At 36.2% G+C, this 13,676-nt stretch overlaps 1 protein-coding gene and 1 long non-coding RNA gene across 2 annotated transcripts in view; both read right to left on the minus strand.

Annotated features, from left to right (window-relative positions):
- Positions 1-13,676, minus strand: part of LOC123323050 (intraflagellar transport protein 122 homolog) — a 216,085-nt gene that overhangs the window by 79,077 nt on the left and 123,332 nt on the right. The window lies entirely within an intron of this gene.
- LOC123323054 lies at positions 2,497-3,437 on the minus strand. The gene is made up of 3 exons (XR_006539247.1): positions 3,297-3,437; positions 2,824-3,240; positions 2,497-2,745 (listed from the first exon to the last, which is right to left on the minus strand). It is a non-coding gene; the product is annotated as an uncharacterized LOC123323054 (long non-coding RNA).

The following is a 13,676-nucleotide window of genomic DNA, read 5'->3' on the forward strand; positions in this document are numbered from 1 at the left end:
GTGTGCCACAAGGCTCTCATCTCGGACCTTTATTTTTCTTGATATATATCAATAATATTATTTCCGTTTTTCATAGATGTAGAGTGCTTCTCTATGCGGACGATTTGAAAATTTTCTACGTTATCAGATCTATAGAGGACTGTATGATAATACAAAGGGAACTGGAGAGGTTCTCGGAGTTTTGTCGCTTGCACAATTTATTTTTAAACATTTCTAAATGTAAAACAATTACATTCACGCGTAATAAAGCCCCTATTCGTTTTCAATATAGTATTGATCAGGCGACATTGGAGAGAGTTGATCACATCAGGGATTTGGGCGTAATTCTGGATGGAAAGTTAACTTTCTCATTTCATATCGACAGTATTGTCAATTCCGCCAGTAGAATGTTAGGATTTCTGTTTAGGGGGTGTAGGGTTTTTAGAGGTATCAAGCCGGTTCTCAGTATTTACTATGCCTACGTTTTTAGCCGACTAAATTTCGCTTCGGTTGTTTGGAACCCGCAATATAGGATTTACATAGAACGAATCGAAAGAATACAAAATAAGTTGCTGATATATTTAAGTTTTAGAGGTAAATTTTCTGTTTCAGGAGATAATGTCAATTTTTATTATATGGCCAGAAAACATTTTAACTTGATTTCGCTCTCAGTTGATTAGAATGTTCCGAGCCTGCAATGAGCTACGAATTATCGATGTATTTCATTGTGCTAACATCAAGCTTCAACTGAAGAAACATTTTTTGATGCAGTGATTTTTTGTTGTTGTCTTTGGTTGACTTGGTGTGGAGTTTTTTTTTCGCTGATTTTCATTTTCATCTTTGCAATTTGTTTATGGGTCATTGACCTGTTTGTGTTCCCAATGTCAAATAAATAAATAAATAAATAAATATCGACATATGTTACATTTTTGAAATCAGCAATTTGCAGCAAGACTGAAGAACTTTCAACTATAGTTTACTTAGAAAAATCAGAAATCCTTGTCGTATCTCAGAAATGACTAGATCAAAAAATTTAATAATATCATATTCGAATTCCTCATGAAAAAGTGCCTGTAGAATGTAACAACAGATTCCGAATACGAATTCAAATAAGCGAGTAATTCAGCTTCATTGAAAATGACAATTTCTCAATTTTCGTTCATAACTAAAAATCTATGAACGTTAGGCTGGATCTGTTTTCAGATTTGGAATAGTAAACAAATTAATTCAGATGCAGAACATCCGCAGATAATCAAATCAACGAATGTTACGATCTAAATCGAACTAACAAACCACCATCACTCGAAGTATTACCAGAAATTTCATTTCGTCGACAAAGAGTAGATGCTGACCATGCATTCGGTCTTATTTGACCTCGTCAGAGCAACAAAACTCGTTCGTCAACGAAATGCTATGAATTGCTTGAATTCGAATGCGAAATGCTTTGAATTGTGGTCAACGAATTTTGCCCACCCTGTACAGAATTTTGTCAGTATCGAAAGTAAAATACAGTAAACTAGGAAATGGATCAAGCCTTCATAGTAAGACAGGTAAATAATAAACGAATTAATTCATATGCATAACATCCGCAGATAATTAAATCAACGAATGTTAAGATCTAACTCGAACTTACGAACTACCATTGCTCGAAGTATTATCAGAAATTTCATTTCGTCGACAAAGAGTAGATGCTGACCATGGTTTCGGTCTTATTTGACCTCGTCAGAGCAACAAAACTCATTCGTCAACCAAAGATTATAGAGTAGGAAGATGGGAAACGACCCTATATCTCTAGTACTAAAAACCGACTACACTTTGGGCCTGTGTTTCACATACTGAGAAATTAGGTGGCGCTGAAATCGTAATGTCAATCAGTTAAATTACAGTTGTCTGCTTTATAATTGAAGGGCGCGAAATTCGAATTTTATTCCTTGTATTGGATTCGAATATCGACTTAGTCGAGATCAGAAAAAACATCCTAATAACTTTGTTTCGTGATCAGGATGTTTTTTTTTTCATGTAAACATTGTTTTGAATCAATTAATATTAATGAAATGCTTTGTTAGATTTGCTATATTGTTATTCGAAATTTATAGAAAATACTAGCTGACCCGGCAAACGTTGTTTTGCCATATAAATAATTTCCTAGTAATTTCTAGTTGTATCATAAAAAAATAGAAATTAAAAATTTTGTCTAAAAAATAAAAAAAAAATGTAGGGGTGGACTACCCCTAACATTTAGGGGGATGAAAAATAGATGTTGGCCGATTCTCATAGATACCGGATAAGCACAAAAAATTTCATCAAAATCGGTCAAGCCGTTTCGGAGGAGTATGGCAACGAAAACTGTGACACGAGAATTTTATATATTAGATGACAGAATTGGAGATTTTACAGGATATATTTAAAGGTGAGGTTTTTTTTTTGGCAGGTACAACTGGTGAGAATAATTTTGTCGAAATTCTCACCTTTGAAAACACCTGTATACAAATAATACAGCTTTGAATAGAGGATACAAAAGTACATATTGAACTATTATATATCAAAGTTGATATCTCCATGCAATACATTTTGTTTGAATCAATAGAATTTGTACAATTTTTATCAGAAATCTAAATGAACAAATATTCGATATATCATATATTTTGCATCGCAAGGAGTTGATTGTTATTTTCAGTTTTCTGATCTTTCTATCACTTCTGGGGAAAGACTTGGAAGTACTCTGCAGGGTGTGAGAACTTCTTTCAGGTACACTCGAAAGAATATCTGAAAAAGGGGAAGTACTGGTAATCTAATTTCATAACAAAACAATTAATGCAATATATTGAATAAGGGATGACTTACTATCAGTATTTGTCGTAACACTTTCAATCTGCTCGCTTTCAATCTCATGTGGCCCTTCCATGAAAGGAATGCTTTCTGCATATGAAAAAGATATGCATTCAATACATGATAAATGAGTAATGCATTCAGTAATGCATTGCAGATATCTAGGAAGACTTACCATCAGTATTCGATGTATCAGTTTCAAACTGCTCGCCCCCCATCGCTTGTGGTTCCTTTGGTGGCCCTTTTCATGCATGGGATGCTTCCTGCATACAGCAACTTACCTGGATGAAAAGCTTCAAATTACCTTAAAGTAAAATGCAAAGATTATAGTGCCTAACACTATAATCTTCGGTAAAATGTTCACTGTACATGGTGTAGCTTTTACTCAAGTTAATGTCTTGACGCCCACAAAATTCTATCCACTTCAGAGCACTGAAAATAAAAATCAATCAACATCCGAGTCACATTGTACGAGTTTCAATACTTACGTTTCCATTTTCCATTTTTTCCCTAACAGCAGTTTCCACAGTTCTTCACCATACAATGTTTTCCATACGACATTTTGAGCAAAGTCTTTGATTATGGAGTTTTCACTAAATAAAATACACAAATAACATGGAAATTAGGTGACTAGAACGAGCGAGGTAAACGAACGGTACGAAAATCGAAACATAAACAAAACGGCCATGTGCAAATATCTCCATGAAAATGTTAAATGGCCCTTGAATAAATATTTTAACCAGTCTTAGTATTTTAATACACAACTGAACCACCAGGCGGCGCTCACGCAAGTGTAGTAGCTTCTTTTCCCATCTTCCTACTCTATAATCTTTGTCGTCAACGAAATGCTCTTTTTTGCCTATAAACCGTTCATCTCTTAGTCGGTTTTCTTCTCGCACACTATCGTGCTGGGATTTATGTGTTTATCCTCTATTGAATTAACACTTTATTAAATTTTTCAATAAGTTGCTGTTGTTATTTAAATCTCTTTTTAATTGATCTCTTGATCTCCTTCGGTAAATTCGCATTCTCCTTTTGTCTTCCTCTGGGTCGTAGTCCACTAGTCTCCTGAGTTCTTGATTCGGATGGTTTTTCGCTGTTTCGCATAATTTCTATGCTTTCCTGTTCCTGAATTCCGTTATGGTTTCCCATTTTAGGTCCCTATAAATCTGTCTATTCCTGACAAACCAAGGTGCATCTATTGCACATCGTAGCAGCTTTTTTTCAGTGGCCTGAATTCTTTTGATATGGCTCTTTGTCGCGAAACCCCAGGCAACTGATCCATAAGTCAGTTGAGGCCAAGCAACGGCTTTAATTATCTTCAATTTTGTCTCTTTCGACATGTGGCTTCTTCTCCCTATTAGAGGGTAGAGTCTATTCATCGCTGCTTTCGTTTTATCGATTGCTTGTTTGATATGTCTTTTCCAAGTAAGTCCTTTGTCAAGCGTTATTCCTAAATATTTGGCTTCATTTTTTCAGTCGATTTCTTCGCCGTCAACTTCCAGTTTCGTTGTGGGTCGCAGTCTTCTCTTCTGTAGTAATATTGCTTGGCTTTTTTGTCCATTGAGCTTGATTTTTCACTTTATGCACCAGTCATTTGTTTCGTCAATCGTCTCTTGTAGAACTCGTACTTCTGGGTTGCGGTGTCGAGTTGCTATGCCTGTGTCGTCAGCATATAACGTTAGCATGGCTCTTGGATTCTTCGGAATATCGTGGATGTATATGTTGTACAGAAGTGGCCCAAGTACTGATCCTTGGGGTACTCCAGCCTCTATATCTCTTGTTGAGGAGCATTCTCCTCCCACTTTCACGTAAAATCTTCTATGTTTGAGATAATTTCTGATCAACTTGCATATTTCGATCGAATATCCAGCACAAAACATCTCATATATTAATCCTTCATGCCATACTCTGTCGAATGCTCTGGCGACGTCTAGTAAAACAAGAATGAAAATTCTAAATCCCTGCTTGGCAACGTCATACAGGGTGATCAATAAACATTCCCTTATGAGTGAAACTTCATAGTTCAATAAATCTTGAACTTATCGATAGAATTATTTCGAATTTTGCAGTTTTGTCACCCTTTACGACTACCTTCCTTTAAATTGGCCTCGGAAAAAGGCCAATTAAACAATCATATTTGACATCAAAAACCTGCTTCGTGAAAAACATAACAAATTAATGTATGATACATAAATATTATATTATGTTTGATGTGTATCAGGTGAAATGAGAAGGTTATGTATATGGAATATTTATTTATAAATCCATAGTTGTGTTTCAAATGTTCAATGTTCTATTCATGTTATGTAGCACCCTCATGCATGTAACATGTTGGTTTGCTGGGAAATATGTACCTTGAAAAAAACTCCGTGAAATTATATGAAATTGTGCCTTCGTAGAGCTACTCACCACTTTATTCAACTCGATTTTTCACAATTCTGAAGAAATCTTCTGAAGACTGGCGATCATTGTTTACGAAATCTAACTTAACCTCTAAGTTTTGAAAGATTCGATTTATCGAATTGGCATGGTTAATCGGGAAAAAAAAGTTGTTAAGTTCATATTACTTCATTGTTATTGAAGTATAACTTCTAAGATTCATCAAAAACCGAAATATTCAAGTAAACAGGTTCAGTGGCTGACACTGAAGTTAGGCACTAAAGTTAAGAACTAAGAAGATATCTTGTCAATGTCGGCTGATCTCGCTTGGCTGTTTAGTGTTTTGCGAATATGGACCTTATCGACTTGAGGGAATGAAACGAAGTAATCTCGAATTTTTGAAATTTTACAATTCATCTCGATATTTTCCGCCCGAATGTGGGCCACGGATCGTGCTATGGGATATGGAGAATTATTTTCTTGCTATTAGTAGGCGTTTCCAGGTTGGTTTCGTATAGAAAAGGAGGTAGGTTCTCAGGAATTATAAAACTCTCCCCCGAATCTATAAGAAACGATAACAGACACTAGGTGAAGCTGAATGCGTTTACATTCACATTGCAAAATCGCGAATTACCGAAGCTTTTCTTCCTTATTTCCGAATTTTTTCCGAGTAAAAAGAAGTGTCAGTAGTTTTTTTAATTTCTTTTTCGTTTTTTCAATTTTCTACTGAATAACCACTGGTATATCTATGGGAGATAGACATAAGGGTCCTATTTTTCAATTTCTGAAATACCGTCGTCAAAAACATTATTCTATAAATCCGATCTTTGTAAAACACCCCATTCTGAGATTGGTGCCATTTTTTCTGATCATCGATCGTCACATAGATGACACTTCCGCTGAATCACACAGATGATACTTGTGGTTCGTCGCATAGATGACACTTGTGAATAAATTGATGTTCGATGGTTCCCCAATGGAAAAATGAATTTGAGAAATGTCAAAAATTCCACCTTTTTCTTATGCAATTTTCGGGTATTCTGGTATTCATTCGGTCCTTCGTGACAAAACATAGCTTGTACCTGGTCCAATAAAGGGCTTCGTGCGATCTCTCTATTCCAGAACCGTTCGCCTAAACGGCAAAAAGTGCTGAAATTGAACTTTCGAAATTGTTTTCGGCGACTTCCCGGGCTTCGATCCCGACGTATGAGGCACCTACGTAAAGGGTGTTTCATGGACTCGGGACGCTTGAAATGAAATAAAGGAAAAAGCCATCAACTGAAAAAGGATGTATTCGATGAAAAAATGCGAAATCTTCTTCAAAATTGATATGAACTGTCATATCAAATACCAACTATTCAGATCGAATTGTCATGCACCACTATATGGCTGCAAGCTAAAGTATCTCCGATAGTTTCAGAAATCTACGCTCATGACATCGCGACATCACGAATGCTCTCAAGAATTGACACTTTGTTCAATTCATTGTATCAACTTTATAGTTAATCCTACCTCAGTGATTGGAATCACTAAAAGAATCATATCCGTACTCGGAATTCTACGGAAATCTATTCGTCTCAGGTGAAATGGGAAAATGAAATTACATATTTGTTCTAACTTCGGTCAAAAAATAATCACCTTTGGGAAATGAGAACACACTATATTTTACACAAATTAATTCAGATGCATAACATCCAATGATAATTAAATCAACGAATGTTACGATCTAAATCGAAATAACAAACTACCATCGCTCGAAGTATTACCAGAAATTTCATTTAGTCGACAAAGAGTAGATGTTGACCATGGTTTCGGTCTTATTTGACCTCGTCAGAGCAACAAAACTCAATCGTCAACGAAATGCTTTGAATTGCCGGCTCCTTTTATTCTATGTCAGTAGCGGGTTTGATGTATAAATACATCTTTCCGCGCTTTTTCCCTTACTCAATTATTGTAATATACGATATCTGCAATATGGGATTTAAACATATGGATGCATAATATATTCGCTCTGAGAGTTAGGAAATTGAATTGGGTTAGTTCCCGTTTCTCTGTCAGATGTCGCTATGATATATTTATACATCATACCCGCTACTGACATGGAATAAAAGGAGCCCTAGTGTCCAGATTTTTGATCGTTGGTACTGCAGAAAACATCAGGTGAGCTTATTTTTCGTATCTTTTTTCTGATTTTTCTCATAGCGTAGAAAACTTTTGGCTTTATACCATAGTTTTATATTAGACTATTTCAGTGAAGATTCCTGAATATTTTATTATTTTCAAATTGTTTGATATTTTGAGAAATCTGAGTATGAAACCATGTCGGAAACCTCAGATAATGAGGGTCCCTATATAGAAGCGACCGATGCTGAAGAATTCAGCGACAGCGAACACGAGGATCTTGTAAAGCTCAGGGAAGAGAATGGGCAGTTGAAAGCTCAAATTGTCAAACTGACCGAAACTCAACTGTGTCACAGTTGGTCGGTGAGATGCGCCTCTTGAGAGAGGAAATGACCCGAAATAATATGCCGAAGTCCCCCACTTACGTCATAATTACAAAACCGGTAGCGGGTTCCAAAAATAATTCCCTTGAAGGAATTGTTTCACAACCCGAAACAAGGAAAAATGATGCAACGTTGGTTGCGAAGGCCCCAAACGCGCCCCCAACTAAACGCGCGAGAAAAGAAAGCTCCTCTTCTGATGAGGAGACCGTCAAGAAGACAACGGGATTGCCTAAAAGGAATAAAATCCCGCCCATCACGATGATAGGTACATCAGATTGGGTAGAGATCTCGAAAGCTCTCTATACCAAAAAATTCAGCTATAACCGAGCTACTGTAGTGAAAGTCGGAATCAAGATTTTAGCCACTACTGTGAAGGGAAAAAGCGCGGAAAGATGTATTTATACATCAAACCCGCTACTGACATAGAATAAAAGGAGCCGGCAATTCAAAGCATTTCGTTGACGAATGAGTTTTGTTGCTCTGACGAGGTCAAATAAGACCGAAACCATGGTCAACATCTACTCTTTGTCGACGAAATGAAATTTCTGGTAATACTTCGAGCGATGGTAGTTTGTTATTTCGATTTAGATCGTAACATTCGTTGATTTAATTATCTTTGGATGTTATGCATCTGAATTAATTTGTGTAAAATATAGTGTGTTCTCATTTCCCAAAGGTGATTATTTTTTGACCGAAGTTAGAACAAATATGTAATTTCATTTTCCCATTTCACCTGAGACGAATAGATTTCCGTAGAATTCCGAGTACGGATATGATTCTTTTAGTGATTCCAATCACTGAGATAGGATTAACTATAAAGTTGATACAATGAATTGAACAAAGTGTCAATTCTTGAGAGCATTCGTGATGTCGCGATGTCATGAGCGTAGATTTCTGAAACTATCGGAGATACTTTAGCTTGCAGCCATATAGCGGTGCATGACAATTCGATCTGAATAGTTGGTATCTGATATGACAGTTCATATCATTTTTGAAGAAGATTTCGCATTTTTTCATCGAATACATCCTTTTTCAGTTGATGGCTTTTTCCTTTATTTCATTTCAAGCGTCCCGAGTCCTTGAAACACCCTTTACGTAGGTGCCTCATACGTCGGGATCGAAGCCCGGGAAGTCGCCGAAAACAATTTCGAAAGTTCAATTTCAGCACTTTTTGCCGTTTAGGCGAACGGTTCTGGAATAGAGAGATCGCACGAAGCACTTTATTGGACCAGGTACAAGCTATGTTTTGTCACGAAGGACCGAATGAATACCCGAAAATTGCATAAGAAAAAAGTGGAATTTTTGACATTTCTCAAATTCATTTTTCCATTGGGGAACCACCGAACATCAATTTATTCACAAGTGTCATCTATGCGACGAACCACAAGTATTATCTGTGTGATTCAGCGGAAGTGTCATCTATGCGACGATCGATGATCAGAAAAAATGGCACCAATCTCAGAATGGGGTGTTTTACAAAGATCGGATTTATAGAATAATGTTTTTGACAACGGTATTTCAGAAATTGAAAAACAGGACCCTTATGTCTATCTCCCATAGATATACCAGTGGTTATTCAGTAGAAAATTGAAAAAACGAAAAAGAAATTAAAAAAACTACTGACACTTCTTTTTACTCGGAAAAAATTCGGAAATAAGGAAGAAAAGCTTCGGTAATTCGCGATTTTGCAATGTGAATGTAAACGCATTCAGCTTCACCTAGTGTCTGTTATCGTTTCTTATACATTCGGGGGAGAGTTTTATAATTCCTGAGAACCTACCTCCTTTTCTATACGAAACCAACCTGGAAACGCCTACTAATAGCAAGAAAATAATTTCACGATCCGTGGCCCACATTCGGGCGGAAAATATCGTGATGAATTGTAAAATTTCAAAAATTCGAGATTACTTCGTTTCATTCCCTCAAGTCGATAAGGTCCATTTTCGCAAAACACTAAACAGACAAGCGAGATCAGCCGACATTGACAAGATATCTTCTTAGTTCTTAACTTTAGTGCCTAACTTCAGTGTCAGCCACTGAACCTGTTTACTTGAATATTTCGGTTTTTGATGAATGTTAGAAGTTATACTTCAATAACAATGAAGTAATATGAACTTAACAACTTTTTTTCCCGATTAACCATGCCAATTCGATAAATCGAATCTTTCAAAACTTAGAGGTTAAGTTAGATTTCGTAAACAATGATCGCCAGTCTTCAGAAGATTTCTTCAGAATTGTGAAAAATCGAGTTGAATAAAGTGGTGAGTAGCTCTACGAAGGCACAATTTCATATAATTTCACGGATTTTTTTTCAAGGTACATATTACCCAGCAAACCAACATGTTACATGCATGAGGGTGCTACATAACATAAATAAAACATCGAACATTTGAAACACAACTATGGATTTATAAATAAATATTCCATATACATAACCTTCTCATTTCACCTGATACACATCAAACATAATATAATATTTATGTATCATACATTTATTTGTTATGTTTTTCACGAAGCAGGTTTTTGATGTCAAATATGATTGTTTAATTGGCCTTTTTCAGAGGCCAATTTAAAGGAAGGTAGTCGTAAAGGGTGACAAAACTGCAAAATTCGAAATAATTCTATCGATAAGTTCAAGATTTATTGAACTATGAAGTTTCACTCATAAGGGAATGTTTATTGATCACCTTGTATGACGTTGCCAAGCAGGGATTTAGAATTTTCATTTGGATAAAATTCTTTTTGGTTACGAAAACGAAAAAAATCATAATGTCCACGTACAGGCAACAATATTCACGAAAATAGGAAAAGTCTGAAATTTTCCCAGTACGGATTTGATTTATTCAGTTGCAGAATTGAAGAAAGGCTATCGCCTTTTCTTTACTATCGTAAAGGATGACAAAAACTTCAAAATTTTAAATAATTCGGTCGATTAGTTCAGGTGTTATGTCCAATAGCTCGGTAATTTTGTAGAGATAATAGGACTGTATTTCTTGCGGTTGGAAGCTGGAGCGAAAGCGAAATATATGTGTATGAAACAACAAAATTCATATAAAGAAAATGCGGTCAACAATGATAACTTACCAAAACTGTGGACTGCGATGACTTTAAGGTTTGCTCCAAATCCCAGCTCTTCACAGGGACCCTTTGGTGCGGGATATCTGGTCCAACTTTTTATTCAAATGCGGTGTTGAAAACACAATGCGATGCGAAATTTCCAAATAAGCGGGTCAAGTTATGCATGGAATGAATTCAAAACTAATCCAAAAATAGCGTAATTTCAAAGAGAATTTCAATAACACAGGAGATAGCGAAAATTTGTCAATGTCAACTGGCATTCGAGAAGCGTATGTTCTCGAACAATATATGCGAAGCCACCAGTGTTGACTTACGATTAGCTCGAGATTCAAATATTCAGCGATCGCTTCAGCTTCAAATTTATTGTAAAGTTTTTTTCGCTTAATTAAAACGTCCGATTAATTAAAATTATTTATTTACACTTATAACTCACAAACTATTTATGTCACTACTATTCATTTCCACTCGTATTTATTTCCACTAGTCGCTTGCACTGTGAACTATACCTAACTGTACTTCCTACCTGCTCCTCCGCTGGGCTTATATAGGCGCCGGAAACATTCCCGTGCCTTCGTGGTTGTTCCAGAACCTAGCGACCGCTCAGCAGTGGGATTCTGTGACATGTAGAATTCTATTTATCGCTACGAATCGATTCGACTGGCATTCTGTGCATAGTCTTTATCGCATTTGGGCGACGATATAATATCGACACGAGGCGATATCTGAATACGTATCGCCTGACGTAAAAATCTTAGAATCGCATTCAAGTGTCAAGTGAGAAGTTTTTAAATAAATTCAAAAAACATGAGCTTAAGGCCAGAACATCAGGAGGTTTATCTGGAAATGTGCGAAAACCATGCAGAATTGTTAACTAATAAATGCAATGGACCAAAGGGCAAGTCGAAAGGGAATGCACTTTGGCAGAATTTAACAATTAATTTGAATGCCTTGGGCTATGGAGAAAAGACGAAAGAAGAATGGGGGAAGGTAAATATAATTTTGAATCTTATTCTGAGTATTGTTTTTCGAGCAGTAGGGATCAATTTTTGAAAATATAATTAACTTTTATATGATTCATTGAAGGCATTCACAGATTGGAAGTGTAAGGTGAAAGCAAAAGCTTCAAAGATAAAAACTGAAAAAAATAGAATTGGGGGAACTGGGTTATTAATGCTGGAGGTCCAGCATTAATTACCTTATCAGCTTCAGAAAATGAGCTGATAGAATTAATTGGACACCGCGCAGTGGACGGAGACTATTCTGGGGAATGTGGATTCGGACAGGTATGTTTTATCATACAAAATGAAACTTCATTTCTAAACCCTTTTTTGACCAGGTAATAGTTGAAGTCCACAAGGATGATACTCCCCCTGTCATCCCCATTGCCGATGATACTCCCAGAATTAATCGGCAAAGATATGTTAGAAATTGAAATACTCATACTTCATATAATAGGAGAGACAAAGCATGTCAGAGGCTAGTTTCTATTAATGAAGAAAATTTGAATGTCACAAGGGAAGTGAATGAAAATTTAAAAAATATTTCGCATTCTCTAGATATTAGCGGAGGCCATCTTAAGAAAAGAAAACAATAAGTGAATTATCATATTCTGTTGTTTGTATGTTATGATGCGTGAAATAAAAATTTACCTCTGGGTAGTTATTCTATCCTATATTTCTCAATGATACATAACTAATTGAAATATGTTCTAATCAAATTACTTCGATCAATATTCCCGCTGATATCGCATGGTCAGGCCGTAACGAATGATCTTCTGTCTCCGCCTGAAGCCCTTCCTCTTCAAAATCAACATTAAGACGTCCTGCTCTGCATATTATGCAAAATTGTACATGCACTTGCAATTTGCCCTACTTTGATTGGATCATATCTCATTATCTTACTCAAACACTTGAATCTGCCCTTTAATACCCCTATCGCTCTTTCCACGCAGTTTCGAGCTTTCATATGTCTTGCATTATATGTTGCTTCTGGAGATCCAGGTATCGCGTTCAATACAGGAGTCATTAACCAAGGCTCCTGTAGGTAGCCAGAATCACCAATAAGCCAAGAGTTATGATCGCCTGAAGAGAAAAGAAACTCCCTGAAGTGAAAAAATATAGAGCACATACTAACACTGATTGTTTTCTTCACAAAGAATAGATACCCTGGGAATAACATCCTTCTAATTCAGTACGAACCAACGAATTCCTCCATATGAAGGCGTCATGGGTGGCTCCTCCATAATTTGGATTTAAATTGAGGATTTTCAAGTCATAATCACAAATCTATTAGAAAAAATGGTTATTTACTAGCAATACCTAAATAAGAGCAAACATACAATTTGGACATTTTTTGAATGATAACCCTTTCTATTCATATATAGATGCTCTTGATCTACAGGCCGTAATATCTCCAAATGCGTGCAATCAATGGCTCCCTCCGATAACACCAGGAAAATACCTAGCTTCCATAAACCTCATTTTTATGGAATTCTTTTCCTGAACAGTTCTTGGAAACGAAATCCATTGTTCTGAAAAATTTTCAATAATCGCTCTGGTCACTTCCTGTAGTGCTCTCGAAGCACTCGACGGAGATATGGAAATATCGAACGTCCTTCCTAAAATTCTCTGGTAACTTCCAGTTGCGTAAAAAGTTAATGCTGTAAAATATTTAATTGTGCCGTGGATGGCTACTGGATTTCTGGAGTTTTCTAATCGGGGTAAAATTCTGTTTAACCCTCTAATGCCCAAGTTTTTTTTCCTTTTTTATGATTATTTCCGTATAGTTTCAAATTAGCTTATGTAATCTACATCTTTTTTTCGCAAATAGTTAACTGATTTACATTAACACCTGTTCTCACAAAATGAACCTATACTGAAGGCGGACATGGGCAGAATAATTTTG

Source organism: Coccinella septempunctata, chromosome 1 (assembly GCF_907165205.1).
Source record: "Coccinella septempunctata chromosome 1, icCocSept1.1, whole genome shotgun sequence".
Taxonomy (NCBI): domain Eukaryota; kingdom Metazoa; phylum Arthropoda; class Insecta; order Coleoptera; family Coccinellidae; genus Coccinella; species Coccinella septempunctata.